At 39.0% G+C, this 18,054-nt stretch overlaps 1 protein-coding gene across 12 annotated transcripts in view; it reads left to right on the top strand.

Moving 5' to 3' along the window:
- Macrod2 (mono-ADP ribosylhydrolase 2) overlaps positions 1-18,054 on the top strand; it is a 1,857,339-nt gene that overhangs the window by 761,801 nt on the left and 1,077,484 nt on the right. The window lies entirely within an intron of this gene.

The raw sequence follows: 18,054 nt of genomic DNA on the forward strand, positions 1-18,054 counted from the left end.
CTTTGCACATAATCTGTGATCTTGGGAACCTAAGTGCAAACCCGTTGTTTATGTTCTCTTAAAGCCATTGATATCCAGGGGGCCATCATGGCAATGATGAAGAGAATATCTTTATCATCATGCAGAGAAAGCATTAGAAATGCTGCAACTAGTGTTAGGGGGAATGAAGATTCATCATAGCATTTCAGTGAAACAATTAAGGTCTGTAATCTAGTGCCTGGAAATACTTGTTTTTAAATACAGTACGTATTGTATGTGTGTGTGTGTGAGAGCCAGGTCATTCAGGAGGTAACACTATAGGAGGCAAGGTGGTGAATGGTTGTTCTAAGTTGAAATGTTGATTTCAGAAGAGTCATTTTTGGGAGGAGAAGAATACACAAATCAGGTGGCATGAGTTTGAAGGTCTCTAGGCTGTATCATTTCAAGTATGAGCCATCAGGCCAAGAGAGAGATAGAAGTTCCCGACACTAAAGAATATATTCTGTGTCACCGCAAAGCTGTGTGCCATGGGATTACATCTCACCAGCAAAGAGTTGTGAATTAAGAAGAGCTGAAAGTGTGGGCTGTCTTCCCTGTTTGAAGGATTTAAGTTTTAACTCTATTGCTGACTTTCACTCTGTGTCACTAACAGAATTTGTTTTCAACAGCAAAAACCTACTCAGCAACTTGAACTTAGTTAAGTGAGAGAATTGAGAACCTGCTAGATTGTGAGAAAATTTCTGATGGATATTATAAGGTCATATAGTTGAATTCCTGAAGCTAGTAAAGACACATGTTCTGTTTCAAGCCATTGGGATCTGGATACCTGACTTTGATTTTGAACTTTGACCCTGACTTTGAACTGATGTTTGTTGCTTGCCATTTTGACCTTTTCTTCTTTAAAATGGAGTAAACTACTCCAAAGACACAAGCAGAGAGAATAAGATACTCTGTATAAACTACCTGTTTTTGTTTCTGATTGAAGGATCCCCCAAAGGTCCCAGTGTTTAAGTCTTAGTCATCTACAGTTGTCAGTGTTGATCACCAAAAGAGGGCCTGATCATGAGGGCCCTAAATTCATCAGTAGGTTGATAGTTGGTAAGATGGTAGGAAGATACAATCATGGGGCTGTATCTTTGAAAGCTATCTCCTGCCCTGTTTCCTTTCTCTCTTCTTCCTGATCACTATGAGATTAGTGGCTTTGCTTCTACATTCTATCCTGCTGCTTAAGTTCGGGCCCCTAGCAGTGGAACAAGCCAATTATAGACTAAACACACAAAGGTGAATCTCCCTACCTTTTATGTTGTGCTCTCAGGAATCTGTCACAACATCTGAAAGCAAACATATCACCCTTCTGGAGGAGTTAAATAAAAATAAAAAGCTATTTCCTTAACTTTCTTAAAACTCCTCTAGTTCTATACTAGTTAGTGTATTGACTGTCAAGGCTCAACTTGCTTTTATCTCTGAAAATTGACAGAATTTCTAATGTCTTTATTTTAGGACTATGTGTTTTTAAGTTTGACTCCCTCCCCCCTTCTTAAATGATATATAACTGTGGAATGAAATGTAAGATAGTGTTGTGGCCATTTTAGAATACTCATGCCAAAATAGTGATACCCGTATTACAGTCAAGCATTCAGAAGCATAGGTGAGAGGATTACTTGAGATGAGTTTGAAAGCAGTCTAGGCAATACTAAGATAACTGCCTACAGAAAAAAGAAAATGGATTAATTTTCTTGAAATAGCTGTCTTACCTTACTTCCCAGTAAGGTAAATCGTAGAATAAATCATAGAAAGACAGGTCAAGTGCATGTTCCTGGGTATGCATTATTTTTTTGAGAACCTTTGGAATTGTGTCTGGATATAGCTGATGAGAGCCACATTCAAGTCCTTTGGCTGTTCTCCATACTTCAGAGATGAGATGAAGCTCTCTTTCCAGTTTAAGTGGGAATCCAGGATCTCACTAAATGTCACTATTCCATTGGCCACCAACTATTCATTGTTTGTTTTCAGGAATTAAAGAGCACATTTCCTTTCTAGTCTATATTCTAGTTGAAAGAATCTCAGCCACCAACTCCTCAGTTTTGCATATCAATACAGAGCCCAGTTGCAGGGGGAATTGGTGACTTGAGATGGAGAAGGAAGGTTGGGGCACAGAAGTGTGGAGGTTCTGTCCTAGTTCAGCTCAAGGGAGTTGAGACTGATGTATTCAAGGCAGACCCTACAAGGAAACTAGATAACATACTGAAATAATTTCTCTTGCATTTTCAAAATAAAGAAATCACTATCAAGCTTTGAAAGCATGAAGAGTTCCAAAAGAAAGAAAATTTGTTGAACTGGCTATGAAGGAGTTGGTGATAGTAACAGCTGGTTAGATTGGAAGGCTTCTCACAGCTTAGGCCTCTCCCACCATTTTTTGGAGCTCTGTGGTCTCTAACCATCAAATTCTGTGCACTCTTTTCTCTAATTACAGGTCAGAGCTCAGTTAAAACTCAGTGACTGTTCTTTCTTTGCATCATATAACTAGGTTCTTGAAACCAGTGGGTAGCCTGGTAGCTTTTCTTTTCTTCTCTCCACATTATTCCTTTCTTATTCCTAAGCTTGTTATGTAACCCTAGAGTCTAAAACCCTTGCAATAGCATACCTATTGCTCCAGATGCTATGAATTCCCCACAGCAAAGCCTTCCTAATTATTTTGTCTATAACACATAGTAAGAATTCTATTTTATCCCTATTCTAATACATATAAACTTATGGGGTAGAAAATTAAAGTTTGATTAAACATGTTACATATGACACACTTTGATACTTCAGCTTCTCTTCAGTTCATCTTCATTTACATAGGTGGGAAGAAAAAGCTGCAGATAAATAATCATCCAGGAAGAGGGGCATTTACTCCTCAGTTTCAACCACAATAAGGAGGCTTCACAGATCATTTGTAAGAAATCACCACAAGGATCAATACTGAAGCCTGTCCCAGACCTCCTAAATCAGAATGTGTCTAAGTTCTGGCTGCTTATAGGAATGTATTCTTCAGTCAATGTGAGTTTTAAAGTTTAGAGTCCTAATCATCCCCAGGGCCAAACTGTATCTCAGTAGTAGAGTACTTGCCTAGCATGTATGAGGTTCAGTTTTCAGCACTGCAGGGGAAAAAGAGACAGAGACTTCAATAATTCATTACAGGACCATGTTTCCATTTCCAGGTGATATCTTGACATCTGTTTGGGTATACAGTTTAATTGTAATATCTTGAGTTCCCTGTGTTCCTGTAGACTAACAACTGTCCCATCAGTTTCAAAGGTGACAGAACCCTTCCTTGGGCATCTAATCTAGTCTACTATATGGTAGGCAATTGTGTGAAATACATCTCTGAGTTGTATAATTTGTGATACTGTTTAGTCTATTTTACAGTTGGAGAAATTGAAGCCCATAGGTAGAAAATATTCTGCAACTCTATAGCAAGGCACGGACGGATACATGGTTTAGATCTTGGCCCACTGATGCTAGAACTCATGATCTCACATGACACACTGTACTTCAATTCAGCCATCATACATGCCCATTCTGATTTAGGTCTGAGACACGCTTCATGATTGATCGTTGTAGTGATTTCTTACAAAAGGCCTGCAAAGCCCCACTTGTGAAGCCTACTCATTGTGATTGAAACTGGGGAACAAATGATCCTCTTCATGGGTGATTGTTCTGCAGCTTTTCTCTCTCCATCTATGTAAATGAAGTCAAGTTGAAGAGAAGCCAAAGTATCAGAGTGTGCCATGCATAACATGTTTAATCAAACTTTAATTTTCAACCCCATAAGTGTGTATGTATTACATTAGACATAAAATGGAATTTTTATGGGTTGTAGACAAAGTATCAAGTATCGAAAGTATCAAATGAGAAGTAGCAGCTGCATACAGTCAGTGAGCCTTAGGTGATCATTCTCTTTCTAAGTAGCTTGTGTTTGTTTCTGGAGATACAGTAATTATTCTTGTTCCAGTCATTCCTCAGTCTTGAGGAGGAGGTGGGTAGCCACTTCTGGCCTTTGTTATCTTTGGCTCTGACTCATTATCTCCTGTTAGAATACCATAATTTCCATCACTTCAGTGACCAATTATCTATAATTTTCAAACTGGCAATATAATTCAAATATTTTAAATATAGCAAACTCAATACTCAATGATAATCATATAGCAGGTGCACTTACAAATTATTAAATTCATTATGTCTAAATATTCAAATGATTCTAACTATATAAAGGATTTTGACAATACAGAGGGATAATTTAAAATATATTTTTAGAACTAAATGGCCTCTCAAAGTCATTACTAAGGAAACTTTACTGAATTCCCTGTTAGAATATTCCAGCTAGTCTTCCAGGGACTCTTCTAACATTTCCCCTATTCCATGCTAAGTAGAGAGAAGAATAGACTACTGGGGAGAATTGAATTCTGGAGCATAAACTTCAGAAAACATATGACTAAAGTCAAACTGTGGCTATTGGAAAAGCAAAGAGGAGCCCATATCTATGTAGAAAGTTCTACTTATAAGAAAACCAAAGGTATAAAAATCCACGTTGCCTTAAAGGTTTGGTACTAAGTAAAGGATGGGATAGGTTAAGGTTAAATGAATGGAACTGGTAAGATACTGATGAGCTTAAAGCGTATCTTTCCTCTCCTTATTGGCTCATTCAATTACCTACAAAAGGTATGTCCGGATCTCATAGTGGGACCACCTACATGCTTCTGTGTTAAGAAAGCTATCCTCAATACATTCCAGCTCCCCAGATGTCTGGGCCTATACTTGGTTCTTATATACAAGCTATTTTGAAATATCCAGAAACATGGAAACACAAGTAATTTCTCAAGTCAGTCAAGATACAAAAGGGGGTACTAGCATTAAGAACAAAGATGCTGTGTGTGTGTGTGTGTGTGTGTGTGTGTACTACACGCAAGCTTGTATGGCCCTAAGATTAAATGTTCTATTACTCACTCAAAAATTAAAATAGAAATGAGGTACCATTTTTTCTTCTCCCTATTCTTTCGCTGCTATATTCATGTCTGAGTCTAAGAGCCAGTGGTTACTATGGTTATTCAGTAATAGACTGTCCAAATTCAAATGAGATCAGTCATTACCTATTTCAGACCAACCTAGTTACTATGTTTATGACAGAATTTGAAGATATAACAATCATGTGTAAATAGTATTTTATGTCTCAGACTTTCCCAAACTCCCTATTTATTAATTTTCTATATGAAATTATTTCCTCTGGACACTTTTCTTCTTGCCCTATTCCCACCCTTATCAGCTGGTATTATTATTAGTGTTTTTTTTTCTTCCACCTTTCTTTCCCCTGCCATATTCATGTCTGAGTCTAAGAGCCAGTTGTTACTATGGTTATTCAGTAAAACAGTTTGTGTTCTATCTAGTTTTAATTTCTGTCATTGGCCAAAACTTAGTCAGCTTCTTTCTGGATGGATACCTTGGGCAGCTGTAAGCTGTAATTGTATAATTTATTTTTATTTGGTAGCAATGTCTCATATTTTCAACAATTAATGACTTTTCTCGTGTAAGAGATGTTTCTGAATGAAAATTCTTCAATCATAATTTTTCTCTGTATTTTTGCTTCAGTTCCAAATCACTCACCCTTTGTAGCTAAAATATGAAAAGCTGTTGTTTTTCCGGCTCTCCACTCAGTGGAAACATGTGGGGGATTTGTTATTATTACTGATCTCAGTTGGAGTGTTTCATTCCTGACCTAGACTTGAAGATTCTATTAAGCTATAGTAGGGCACATCGCCCACAGTCTGTGTCAGAGAGTTTCTCCAGAACCTTTAGTGTGTGGTGCTAACATGCATTTAAGCTTATTTAGACTAATGTTTTCAAAATGCAAAACACTGGATAGAATTACACACTGTGGTGGCCAAAGAAAATGATCTCACTGTGAGCGGGTGGATAAAGATCTATCTGTATGAGAGAGCTGAGGATATGGGAAATAAATAAAGTGTGTACCAGCAATGAGCCTTTACACAGCCTGCCTCCTACACTGAGATCCCAGACCATGAAAAAGCAACCACAGACCCATCCTCAAATTGCAGTATTGAGAGATGTCACATAGATAATTTCTAGTATTATTTCATAGCAATTTCCAAAAAAAAGAGGGTTTACACTTGCCTAAATCCAGATAATATTTGAATTTAAAAGATATTGTTTCTCTTTAATTTTTGTTGAATAACTTGATGGATGTATCCAAAAATTAGTTCTCCTGGTATATACCATCTTCTATGCTGTATTTGCTGGCTTTGTACACTCAGAAGAAAAAAAGAAATTATTATAAAATTATTTTAAAAATGCACTTCATGCAATAAAAACAATATGATAGACACACTGGATTATGATTTAAACACTATATTTTTCCCCTGGTTCTAACCATCCCATACTACATTTTAAAAATAAAGCCCTCTCTGTGCTTTCTTTAAAGTCATAAGAAAAGAGGCTATGTACTATTACATGGACCTCCGGCATGTAAAGTTGTGTGTTCATAAGAAATTTGTAAAATTAGCTCCAGAAAAACTTAAGGACAATAATGTAGAAATGAAAATAGGCATAGCCTTTTAAGCAACGTGCATGTACAGAAACATGAAACATGTTAGGAAAATTAGCAGACTCCCAGGACATTTCTCATGTCTTCAAAGGAGTGCCACCACTCGAAATATCCAGTATCAAAATGGGGACCCCAAATAAGAGTAATGTGGGAGAAAGTTTAAGGCACTGAAAACATTTGGGCCAGATGATTTGAATGTCTTCTCTAACCTCTGAGAAGCATTAAGCTGCACCTCAGCCCCTTTATCTTTGACAAATACCACACAGTGTTTCTGCTTGTTATTTTGTGGTCCTGGTGCTCTTGTCAGCTTGTTAAATGGAACTCTGGCTTCAGTCGGGGGAGATGATAATGTGCTAATCTCTGTGCTCCGCTTGCCTCGGCATCCAGAGGAGCGGCTGTGCCCGACTGTGTGAGGCTGCCCAGTGCCAAGCGTAACTGCTGGCAGCTGGGCTGATGGAGAACAGTCTGCACCAACAGATTGAAAATGTTCTTTTCAGATCTTTAGATTGGAACTTGAGCTTTACTTTTCAAAGTTTTATGTCCACAGCACAGTTCACAAAATAAATTACGAAACCAATTGCTTCAGGAGCCTCCAAGCCGTGACATTAAGGTGGCTGAGAGTCATCATTCTTGATGAAATTCGAAGGAACAGTCTCAGAATCACTGTCCATCAGAAGGGGGTTGGGCAAGGCCCCCGGGGTGTGTGACAGCCTGCAGACAGATGGTATATAAGCTGTAAGTGTAAGGCTCATGTATAAGCACTTATTTTCATGAAGAAGAGAGAGAGAGAGAGAGAGAGAGAGAGAGAGAGAGAGAGAGAGAGAGAGAGAGAGATTAAGAATTCTTAAATTCTTACAAATTAATCAGGAGTAACAGTATATGCTTTTTAGCAGAATTGTTTATTGCCACAGAGAAATTCTGAGTGTAAAATGTAAGATGCAATATTTTCTCTGATGCTAATCCTTATCTTGAAGTGCCTGTCCCTCCCTCCATCAAAAAGTGAAGAAAAGCAGTTGAAAGCGCCTTCCTGGAGTGTATAGCCATTCTTCCTAAAGAGCTGAGTTCTACATCTCTTGCTAGCAGGGAGCTCAACCAAGCAGTCAGAGCATTCGAATGGTCATACCCAAAGGATGCTAGATGCTGATCAAGTTGACGGTTTTGTCGGACCCTAAAGTTAAAACTCTTTTGGGCCCTGTGGGTGAGTAGAAATGAGTTCGAAGGGACAAGAAATTCAGTTTGTGAACACGAGCTTGGGGAGATGTGCTTATCTGTATGACCTAAATTGCTCTGAATTCTGCCCCCTCTTCTTACTCATTTATGAATAAGAGAGGATCTCTTCATCTTGTGGTCACTGGAAACATCTCAGGACTGAACTGTACTCAAGCATGCAATTTTGAAAGTCATTAAAAGTAGACAAATGAATAAGCGAACATACAAATGATATACTTGCATAAAACAAAGACGCTAAAATGCTAGTCGTAAATTGAGGAGGGGGGGCAAGTGCTGTTTGCTTTGATTCTTTGAGCCCGTGTGTATCAAAACATCAGGATATGGAAGAGGACACTTAGACTGTCCAGCTCTCTGTTCATCAACATTTCTTTTTCCATTCTGAAGGGCAGGAACATGCCCATACTTAATGGAACAGCATTTTTATTCACAAACTGCTGTGATCCTATCTAAGATTTAAGGATTCCGTTTCTAAGGAAGAAAGTAAATATTGAAGGAAGGTGGGGGTATCTTGGCGAGTCTCCCAAACTTGATTATTTCATATCACATCTAAGTTTCTCAAAAGCAAATGATGAGAGTGCTATAAGGGAAGGAAAGGGATGATGGCTGCATACCTTTGTGTGATGGAGAACCCTGATGTAAGAGGACCATAATCCTTTCATGTGTTACCCAGTGTGTTTATTTCTTCCATCAGAGCCCAGCTGGTTTTATTTTTCGGTGAGATCTTGACCCTACCCTCCATTGGGTATCTTTGATTCTCTCCAGAACCCTTCCTTATGCAGCCGGAGGTTAGCTTTTGTATGACATGGGGGTCTATATTCTTCCATGTATTTAAGCATAAAATGTTTCCTTATGGCAGAGTTTTGTTAAAAGTCTTCAACGTTGTTAACTCTTTGAAAGCTCTGCTGTCTGTAAGCAGCTGATTGCTCCATTGTGTGTTTTTGGGAAGGAGCCCTGTTGTTTGTGGTTCCTTGTCAGTGGCTTCTTGGTGGGCATGTCCTATGAAGCGATGCAGAGTCCTGTATGACAGAGAAGGCATCAAAGGCTTTAATTTTTGTCCAGGGAACTCCCTCTACTTTTCTTGTGGGACAGCAGGACCAGGTAACTTAAGGAAGATCAAAACAGCATGGGCAGAGCAAAGGGACCCCTCAAAACACAGACTCGAACAAAACCCACCACAGTAAGTAAACAAAAACGAAACAGAAAGGACAACACGTGCCAGAGAAGTGGCGGGATAGGGTTGGATCTTGAAAGTCCAAAGGGAACAAATAAATTCAGAAAGACTGATTAAGGGTATGGAATGACAGTTCCTGACAACTGAAGGGCTGATCCTTGTCTTTTAGTCATTGCTAATTTTAACAAAGGAGAGCGTTCCATCTCGGGGGAGCTGTGAGGTCAGAAGTGAGACTTTGATAAGATGAAGATGACAGAGAGCAGAGGGAAAGATGGCAACAGTGTGAAGATGTTTCTGAAAGGATTGGCAGCAGGATCAGGCATGGGGTTCGCAGGGTAGCCAGAGGTCTCTAGGGTTCTTAGGAAGAGGCAGGTATCATGCAAAGTTCAGGAGATGGGACTAAGAATATGTTCAAGTTATAGAAGAAAATGGGCAACTGAGGCTGCCTAGAAACTAAGACAGGGGAGTCTGATATAAGCACGGGAAGGATTGGTCTGGGCCTCAAGACTCCTCTCATACTTGGATAGAAGGGTAATGGTTCCCCATGGAGTGGAGTCTGGTTCAGCTACACTAGGGGGAAGTTATGCTTCCTCTTTATTTAGTTACCATGTCTCTAAGTCACTCTGTGAAAGCACTGCACTTCATCTGTTTGTGATATTTTGTTTTGTTGCTTTTCCGGGGTTGACTAACAAATGACAAACATTGTCTTGTACCAGGTCCTGTCAAATGATGTCTCTCCTCGAGAGCTTACCCTTCTACACTTATAAAAGCTAGTTCAAGTCCTGGCATTTCTTTTCAGTAAAAGTCATTCTGCTAGACCTAGGTCATGTTTCCAATCTGTTGGGATCTCTCTCTCTCTTTATTTTAATTTGAACTCACAATGTTTCCCTGACCTGCTTTGGCCTCATATCACCCACACATTAAAATATCTGCTGGTGTCTTTCTCCACAGAACTGTCTGTAGCTTTATTTTCATTTAACCAAACAGTGTACCAGTGTCACCCCCACACTCACAGAGACTCCAGGGAAGAAAAATTAGATGGGTTGCTTTGATGCTAACTGTGAACGGCTTTCTTCCTGAGGAATCCTCCCAAATTGGATTAAGTGGATTCATTTGTGGTTCATAGCGTTTACTTTTTTCGGGAGGCAGCGATGTGAGAACTCTCCCTCTGTGTGTATGTGCGCGCGTTCTCACAAGTCAATGGATACTGCCACTTTGCAAGGCTCTCACATCTGGAATGCATCACCAGTACGCTTGCTGGGAAAGTGAAAGTTCCAGAAAGAGCCTCATTTCCCCCTAGAACTGTGAAATTGAGCTGCCTAGTTTCTTCTGTGTTGTTGTAAGCTCACTGGAGTGTAATGTAAGCTACATTGTAAACCATTTGGGATGCTCGCCATTGAATAATGCTTCCTGCCACATACTCTCCTTTATTTATCACTTACGTTTCTCTCCAAGTTCAGCATGGCAGTCTTTGAATATGAAAATCACTCGGCTTGTTCAACCTCTCATAACCACATTGAGTTACCAAAACCAATCTGTCTTTGTTTTCAAAGGAAGTTAACTAATGCAAGCAATTTATCCTCACCTCCTCTCAAGCAATGAAGGAGCAGGGCCTTTCTACTCCACTCAGAGCAAATCCATGTGTTCCTTACCACTGCCCCTGCAATCAGTAATTTGACTCAATGGGTTTAATTCAAAGCAGGCACTTGCATTCTTTAGATTATTTGTCTGTCTTCCAGGAAATCAGGGGAAGCAATAAAAACAAGCATTGACCTTAAATTAAACCACCACGGAGGGGAAAGGGATTCAGCGAATAAAGAATCACAAATTTTTAAAACTCAAGTGACACAAACAGAAAATATTTTGAAGTTCCACCTGGCCAGACAACACTCCCTCTGCTCCTTTGTCTTCCTTTTCTTCTAGTCCTCCACATGTCCTCCCATGACCCCCAAGAGCAATGATTATCAGTCAAATTCTAGGCTTCCCTAGCGCTTGCTTGATCCTGCTTCTTCCTCCTGCCTCCTGCAGGTGAATGCACCTGGGATCCCAGGCTAGCAGACAAACAGCATCTCAAACAGCAGCCAGGGAATTAACAGATGTCTCTTGTCTTTTCTGAGACATCCTAGATGAATTAATTCCCCTTTGAGTTAACCCCAGCCTGGCTAACTACGGTAAATACATGTCCTGGGATGCAGAAGGAGTTGGCAGATTTCCTGGAAAACCAAATAAGTTTTCTTCTTTGTGATTATGTTGAGCTTTCACTTGCCCAAGGTTTAAAAGAACAGGTCTAGTCTTTAATTTAGCTTTCCTTGTTTGAATGGCCAGGATGGAACAAGATAATAGTGGGTTAGCAGAAGTTGTTACATGTACACTTCATGTCTGAGACTGAGGTATCGCCAGGAAAGCTGCATTTGTCTACTATTTCCTAAATTTAAGGAACCAGAGAGTGTCCCTTTTGAATACCATTTAACTAGACATGTTTAGAGTTCATTGCTTTTCATAATTTCATTAAAATCTCTGCAGGTTTGAAGTATAACCTTTTACCCTTCTCATTTAGTTTGTAGTTATTTTGTTGTTGTTTCTTAGAATAATTAACTTTCTAAGAATTGTTGTCTTTTCCTAGATATCTGTAGTCTTAGAATACTCTAGGTATTTGTGGTTCTTATAATATGTATACTATGTATTTCTTAGTTTATCTATTTACCTTTTGGTATGGTTCTTAAGTGTTATTGAAGGTAATTTGTTTTGGACAGATCTTTCTTTTCTTTTCTTTTCTTTCCTTCCTTCCTTCCTTCCTTCCCTTCCTTCCCTTTCTTCTTCCCTCCCTTCCTCCCTCCCTCCTTCCTTCCTAACATCATTCTTCCCTCCTTCCCCTTCTTTTCTTTCTTTCTTTCTTCTTCTTCTTCTTTTTTTTTTTTTTTTTTTTTTTTTTTTTGACAGGGATTCAGGATATATAACATTAGGTGGCTTATGAGTTAATGTGAATGTCAGACTGGCTTTGAACTTATTGAGCTCCTCCTGCCTCTGCTTACTGGGTGCTGGGATGGATGACTGTGCCTGGATGTTTTCCTTGATTGAAACAAGATATCATCTGCATTCTAGGTTGGCCTAGAGCTTACTTTGCAGCCCAAATTCCCAGCAGTCTTACTTCTTCTGCCTCCTGAGTGCTGGAGCTACAGGCACAGCCAGACACCTTGTGTGAGAATAGTTTTGAGTGTGTATTTGATTATATATATATATATATATATATATATATATATATATATCTTTATGACCATTTCATTTCATTTCTGTGAAATGAAGGTGTGCTGTAATCAATGTAATTGATAAAAGTAAATGAATTATATGAAGCCAAATATTAGAAAAAAATATATACTTTGATCTTTCTAGTTAGAGGCTAGATGCTCTACAGGCATCCTCAATTCTTGTACCTTAAAAAAAATAATCTATTCTTTAGATTTAAAATATATATATATATTAAAAAAATGCAGCTTCAGAAATGACTCAACTCTTAAGGAATTCTGGTAAACCTCCCAAATCTGAGTTACAAGCTCAATTGGCAACAGTATGAAATAGGGACTGGCTTTCAGAATATAGCCCTAATTTTCTTGTTACTATAACTTCTGTTGCATAATATGGAAAACCTTTCAACACTGAAGCACCAGCTCTGCACCACGGCCCGCGTTCCTAGTCTGTGAGATGTTGTCTGTAGTGCTTAAGGGGCACATTGGCATGAGTGGCACTGCAGTTATTTCCCATGGCATTTTAAAAATCCATTTCTGTATTACATATTCCAATCTAGTGAAAATTAGATCTCCTCTATTTGCATTTGGCATCCACACTTGTTGGCCATGACATGCGATGTGATTTTAAGCTGCTCATGTACATTTTAGGAGGAGATTGATTTACAGTGGTCTTTGCCTGAGACAAGCACAATTTAAATTAATTTCTATTGATCCAGAAACATTTAAGATTGGCTTTGGAAAAGTTTAAGAACAGAAGGCTTTGGATCTCTGTGAAGCATTTTGCTGGGCATTACTGTCATGTAGATAAAAGCATGGAACTATGTACGCTCACCCTTCTCCACCCTAGACTCATCATTAGTCACTGCATACCCCCAGGCCAATTCCAGCTCCAGATGCTGTGATGTCTACCCAGCTGTTAGAGTATGTGTGATTTGCAAATAGCAACATAAATAGCATATCCAGAACATCGCTTAGGCTGCGGCTTTGCCATTAAGGCTTATATTTAGAGTAAGGAATGATCCTTTGGTAATTTGTAACTGGGCGGGAGTTGAAGGAATGACGATAGGAATTGCAAAGTGCTATTTCTCAAATGAAGTGATTTGCCAGAACATTTCCATATTAACTCACACTGTGTCATACCAGTCAAATTTCTTGCAAGCATGCAATCAGTGTGTGCAGGTTTTAAGGGTATGTAATAATGTACCTGTGTGTTGTTTAAGACCAAACAGTAACAGATTCTTTTGCCAAGTTGTCCTTAGCATCTGGAGGAATATTTCTAATTGCTATGACAGCCCTGTCAGAATTGCTGAAATTGGACTTAAGAAGAGTTGGGTTCTGGATTCTAGCAGTAGCTATGATAATCTTGTCACATGTGACAAAAGCTCCAAGTTCTTGTTAATTACTTACTATTTTTAGCTTCTCAGCTTATAAACATCATAAACCATTATCTGTGGTACCTACATGTCCTTCCAAAATGGTCAACATTTCCTCCCTAGTTTTCCATACCCTTTAAGTGGCTAGACTGGCATAAAAACATGGCTTCTTAGCTACTTCTATTGGCACTTTTGAATCGGGCATATAAAAATGCAAGATATTGTACTAGTTGGTTGGTCAGTTTTGTATTCCAGATCATGTCACTGCTTTACCTAATATCCACTATTATATTTCTGTATGTCGCTCAGGTAGTTTCCTGGATAGAGGTAGTTTTCTTTTCTTTTTTCTTTTCTTTTTTTTCTTTTCTTTCTTTCTTTCTTTCTTTCTTTCTTTCTTTCTTTCTTCCTTCCTTCCTTCCTTCCTTTTTCTCTCTCTCTTTCTCTCTCTCTCTCTTTCTTTCTTTCTTTCTTTCTTTCTTTTTCATGTGTAGCCTTTGAAACTATAGACAGGCTACTCACATCCAGAGGGGCAATGGCACATGATCAAGTACAGTGACTGGAACTGATTCTCTCTTCTTGGATGGTTTCAGCCAGAGAAAATTATCCATCTGGGCCAGACAATCCATCTTTCTGGAAGATCACTAAGCTCCATTGCTAATAACATAGTCACTGAGATAAGTTGATCTTTCTGAATAATTCACCCACTCGGGAAGACTTTTGAATGCCTGTTGTCTATTTGAACATATGGCTTAGGGTCATTATTTTAAAGCATGAATTATCAACAGAATTTCAATACAGTTGAAGTAAGCTAACTTACTTTCTAAGTGTTACAAATATGCTCAGAATATTTCTATAAAAGTATAGTGTGTTTCCACAAAGCCTGTGCCTGAGACAGGATGTAGAGATTGGGAGCCTTCCCCATCCTTGCCTCATAGCACGGTGCATGTAGGCTCTGATCCTTCTATCTTGGCCTAATTGATCGTTCCTGCCACAAACACAGGGTCTACAGCTGGACCACTGCTTCTCTGCTTGTTCTTCACACATGCTTTTGCTGGCTCCCAAGTTATTCTTATCCCAGTATTAAAGAACTGCTCCATTCATGTTTTGGATGACATCTGTAAACATTTATTCCCGGGGATCTAGCTGGACATGGGGACTTGCTATGCAGATAAATTTCCCTCAGCCATTCCTGCCCAAACCTTTCCTATGCCCTTCATCTTGGTCATACACCCACTTTCTCGATATTTCCTTTTAAACTTTTAACAAATAAAATGTATTGTCTCCCAAACCATAGTGTCTAACATGACACTGGAAAACCACATGCAAAGGCAGGGCATGATGGCACATACCTTTATTCTCATCATTCAGGCGGCAGAAGAGTGGAAATTTCTTCACAATGAGTTCCAGGATAACCAGGACTATATAATAAGAAAAACAAACCAAAAACTCCTGCATGCACATCTTCTTTCCGATATTTTTTATGTCAGCCCATGGCAATTCCTTTCTTCCATTTATGACAAATTTTATAATTTCCTCTACTCTGCTGTTTCCATGCTCAGAAACCTTGTCAACACACCCTTCTCTACTTCTGTGCATCTCTCGGCCACAGGGCCTTATATAGAACACTCTAGTCCACCAGCCCCTGTCATGCTTACCCTTAAGTTAAGACTAGTGCTGTAGCCTTTGTGTTTTCTCCTTGTTTCACTCCTGTGGCCCTGCAGGTTGTCATCAACATTGCAGCTGGAGTGGTAGTTTGAAAGCCCTGTGGGATCATGGACCTGCTCTGTCTCCAACCTTCCCAGGAAGTCATTTAAATAAGCTTAATCCTTAAGACACCCCCAGGATCCCTCCTACTCTTGTCCCATTTGCCTGCTCTCTGCCATCTTCCACTTCCTTTCTTCGCCCCACTTTCTTCAGCTCTTACTTGTAAACAATATTTGTCAAGATGGCACTTATAACCACATTATTTATGACACTAGCAAGTGGATATTCGGTTTTTCTCTACTTTTTATTCTATATAACTCATTTGGACTAGATGTATCAAATGCCTTAGTTGCCTATATGTAACAAAATACAATATACCATGTTGCTTACACAATTTATTTATTTTTGCATCTACCTATCCATCATCATCTTTGTGTACATGTGCACACACATGCATATGTGCACACACACACACACACACACACACACACAAGCATATGCGTGGATCACAGCATGCATATGGAGGTCAGAGGACAACTTATGACAGTTAGTTTTTTTTTCATCCACCATGTAGGTTTAGGGGATCAAAGTGAGTTTGTAGTGATCTTTTTTGCTCAACTATCACACCAGCCCTCACAAATGTATTTCTTTTATTTATGGATGCTGAATATCTGATAGAAGATGTACATGCATGTCTGGTTTCTTGGCAGGGTCCTCTTCCTATTTGTAGATAAGATATATTGCTAAGTCTTCATGTCATGTAAAACCAGAGAGCACTAACTTCTTTCTCTTTATTAGGGTACTGGTGCCATCAGGAATACTATACTTTACTTTTTTTTTTATTATTGATCTCTTGAACAAGAAGGTATTTCAATGAGTCCAGGGATCATAATTGTTATTTAATGTTGGAGACTATACTAGCTAGGCTGTCAGTTATATTTAAATCAATAAACAAATTGCAATGGCAAATTGTGTTATGAAGATTGACAGATTGACGTGATACTTTTGGATTTTGATGGATTCTCTTGCATATTTAATCTTCATTTCAGTTGGAGATATGAACAACAGAAGATTAATAGGAAATAAGCTTAAGAGCTAGAGACTAGGAGGGTGTGGTGAGATGGTTTTAGGCAGAGATAAAGATCTAGAAGCCACAACAAAAAAGGCAATGGCTTTCAGCTTGTCATGGAACAGAGCACAGTGCTCTGGGTAGGGGTAACTCCTTTCTGCCTGGGAGAAAGTGGATGGAGAGCTGTGAGTTCAAACAATATTGTTTCCCTTGTCTCTGCATGCTTATCCTGTCTACTGAGGAGTGTGTCTTTCTGAAATAACCAAAACAGGTAGCTGCAAGCATCTACAGGTCCACTCTAACTTATAGGTCACCTGTTTCAGGGTGTTTTGGGTTGAGAGGAGAAAAAAGAAAACTCCAGAAAAGTTGAAAGTAATCCATCATCCATTGTTCTGTAAATTTCCCATTAATGCTCAGTCTGAAAAGAAAGGACTGCAGGCTGTTAAAAACTTGATTTTCAGCTTATGAGCATTTGCGTTTAGGTCAAATACATTGTAGACCATTGCAGATGTTAACACCTGAGTGGAAATGTGAGGGCTAACCTCTCATCTGATGAGCCAGACGTGAAAACAAAAACACGATGAACTGGTTGTCCTATAGAGCGCATCTTTGCTCAGCTCAGACTAAAACTTCATTTAAACTGGTTTCTAGCCAAAAAAAAAAAAAAAATGCTATTTTTAAAAATGTAAGCTTATAAAAAAACACGAATAATGCTTCTATATGGAAGAGAGTTAAACGTGACAGTTATAGAACATCTAAGCGATGTTACATTGTACGACAGAACTAGGAAAAGGCAGATGAGAACATTTCTTTCTGACCTCTGAAGAAAGGTGGATTAAACAATCACCCTGTGCATGTAGCACTTCAGTCTAAATCAGGAAATTGTGGGGGAGGAAATGCAACCAAATCTGCTCTTGCTGGCTCTCCACGGCATTCAGCAGATGTTCACACCTGGGTGGAAATGTGAGGGCTAACCTCTCATCTGATGAGCCAGACATGAAAACAAAAACACTGTTCTATTTTCTGTTACTCACATTGCTCCTTTATGAAGCAGTTTATTTGTTATTACTCCTATTATTAAAATAGGAACAAACCCTTCACTGGGCTGTAGAGATGGTTAAGAGCACTTGCTGCTCTTACAGAGGCGCTGAGTTAATTGCCCAGCACCTACATGGAGTAACTCCCAACAATCTGGAAGTCCAGCTCCAGGTGATCCAATATCCTCTTCTGATTTCTACAAATAGATGTGTGTGTGTGTGTGTGTGTGTGTTGTGTGCATGTGTGGGTGTAATAAATGTTATCTGTGCACTCTGTACTTCCAGCCTCCCCAGACTCTGAAACGTAAAATTTAGACTAAACATCTCTGTTTCTATAATACATTTGGTACAGTTGCTTATTTTTATACTTCTCATCAGACAAGTGTTTGACACTGGACAATGCTCGTTTCTCAGGCCATCCTTAGACAGAGACTGTTTTATAACTTATATTCACCAAGAAGTGGTCTGTGTATTTGTTTTTATGGCTATTGATATTTTTGCTGTCTTGGAATTGATCTTCTCCCTGTATCTTAATAACATCTCCAAGAGAGATGACTTAACTCCAGTTGAACATGTGTCTGTTTCCAATGCCTTCTTTATACTTCTTAATATTTTATAATTATGATACTGTAGTAACAATTCTAA

The sequence above is a fragment of the Arvicanthis niloticus genome, chromosome 2 (genome assembly GCF_011762505.2).
Source record: "Arvicanthis niloticus isolate mArvNil1 chromosome 2, mArvNil1.pat.X, whole genome shotgun sequence".
In the NCBI taxonomy this organism is placed as follows: domain Eukaryota; kingdom Metazoa; phylum Chordata; class Mammalia; order Rodentia; family Muridae; genus Arvicanthis; species Arvicanthis niloticus.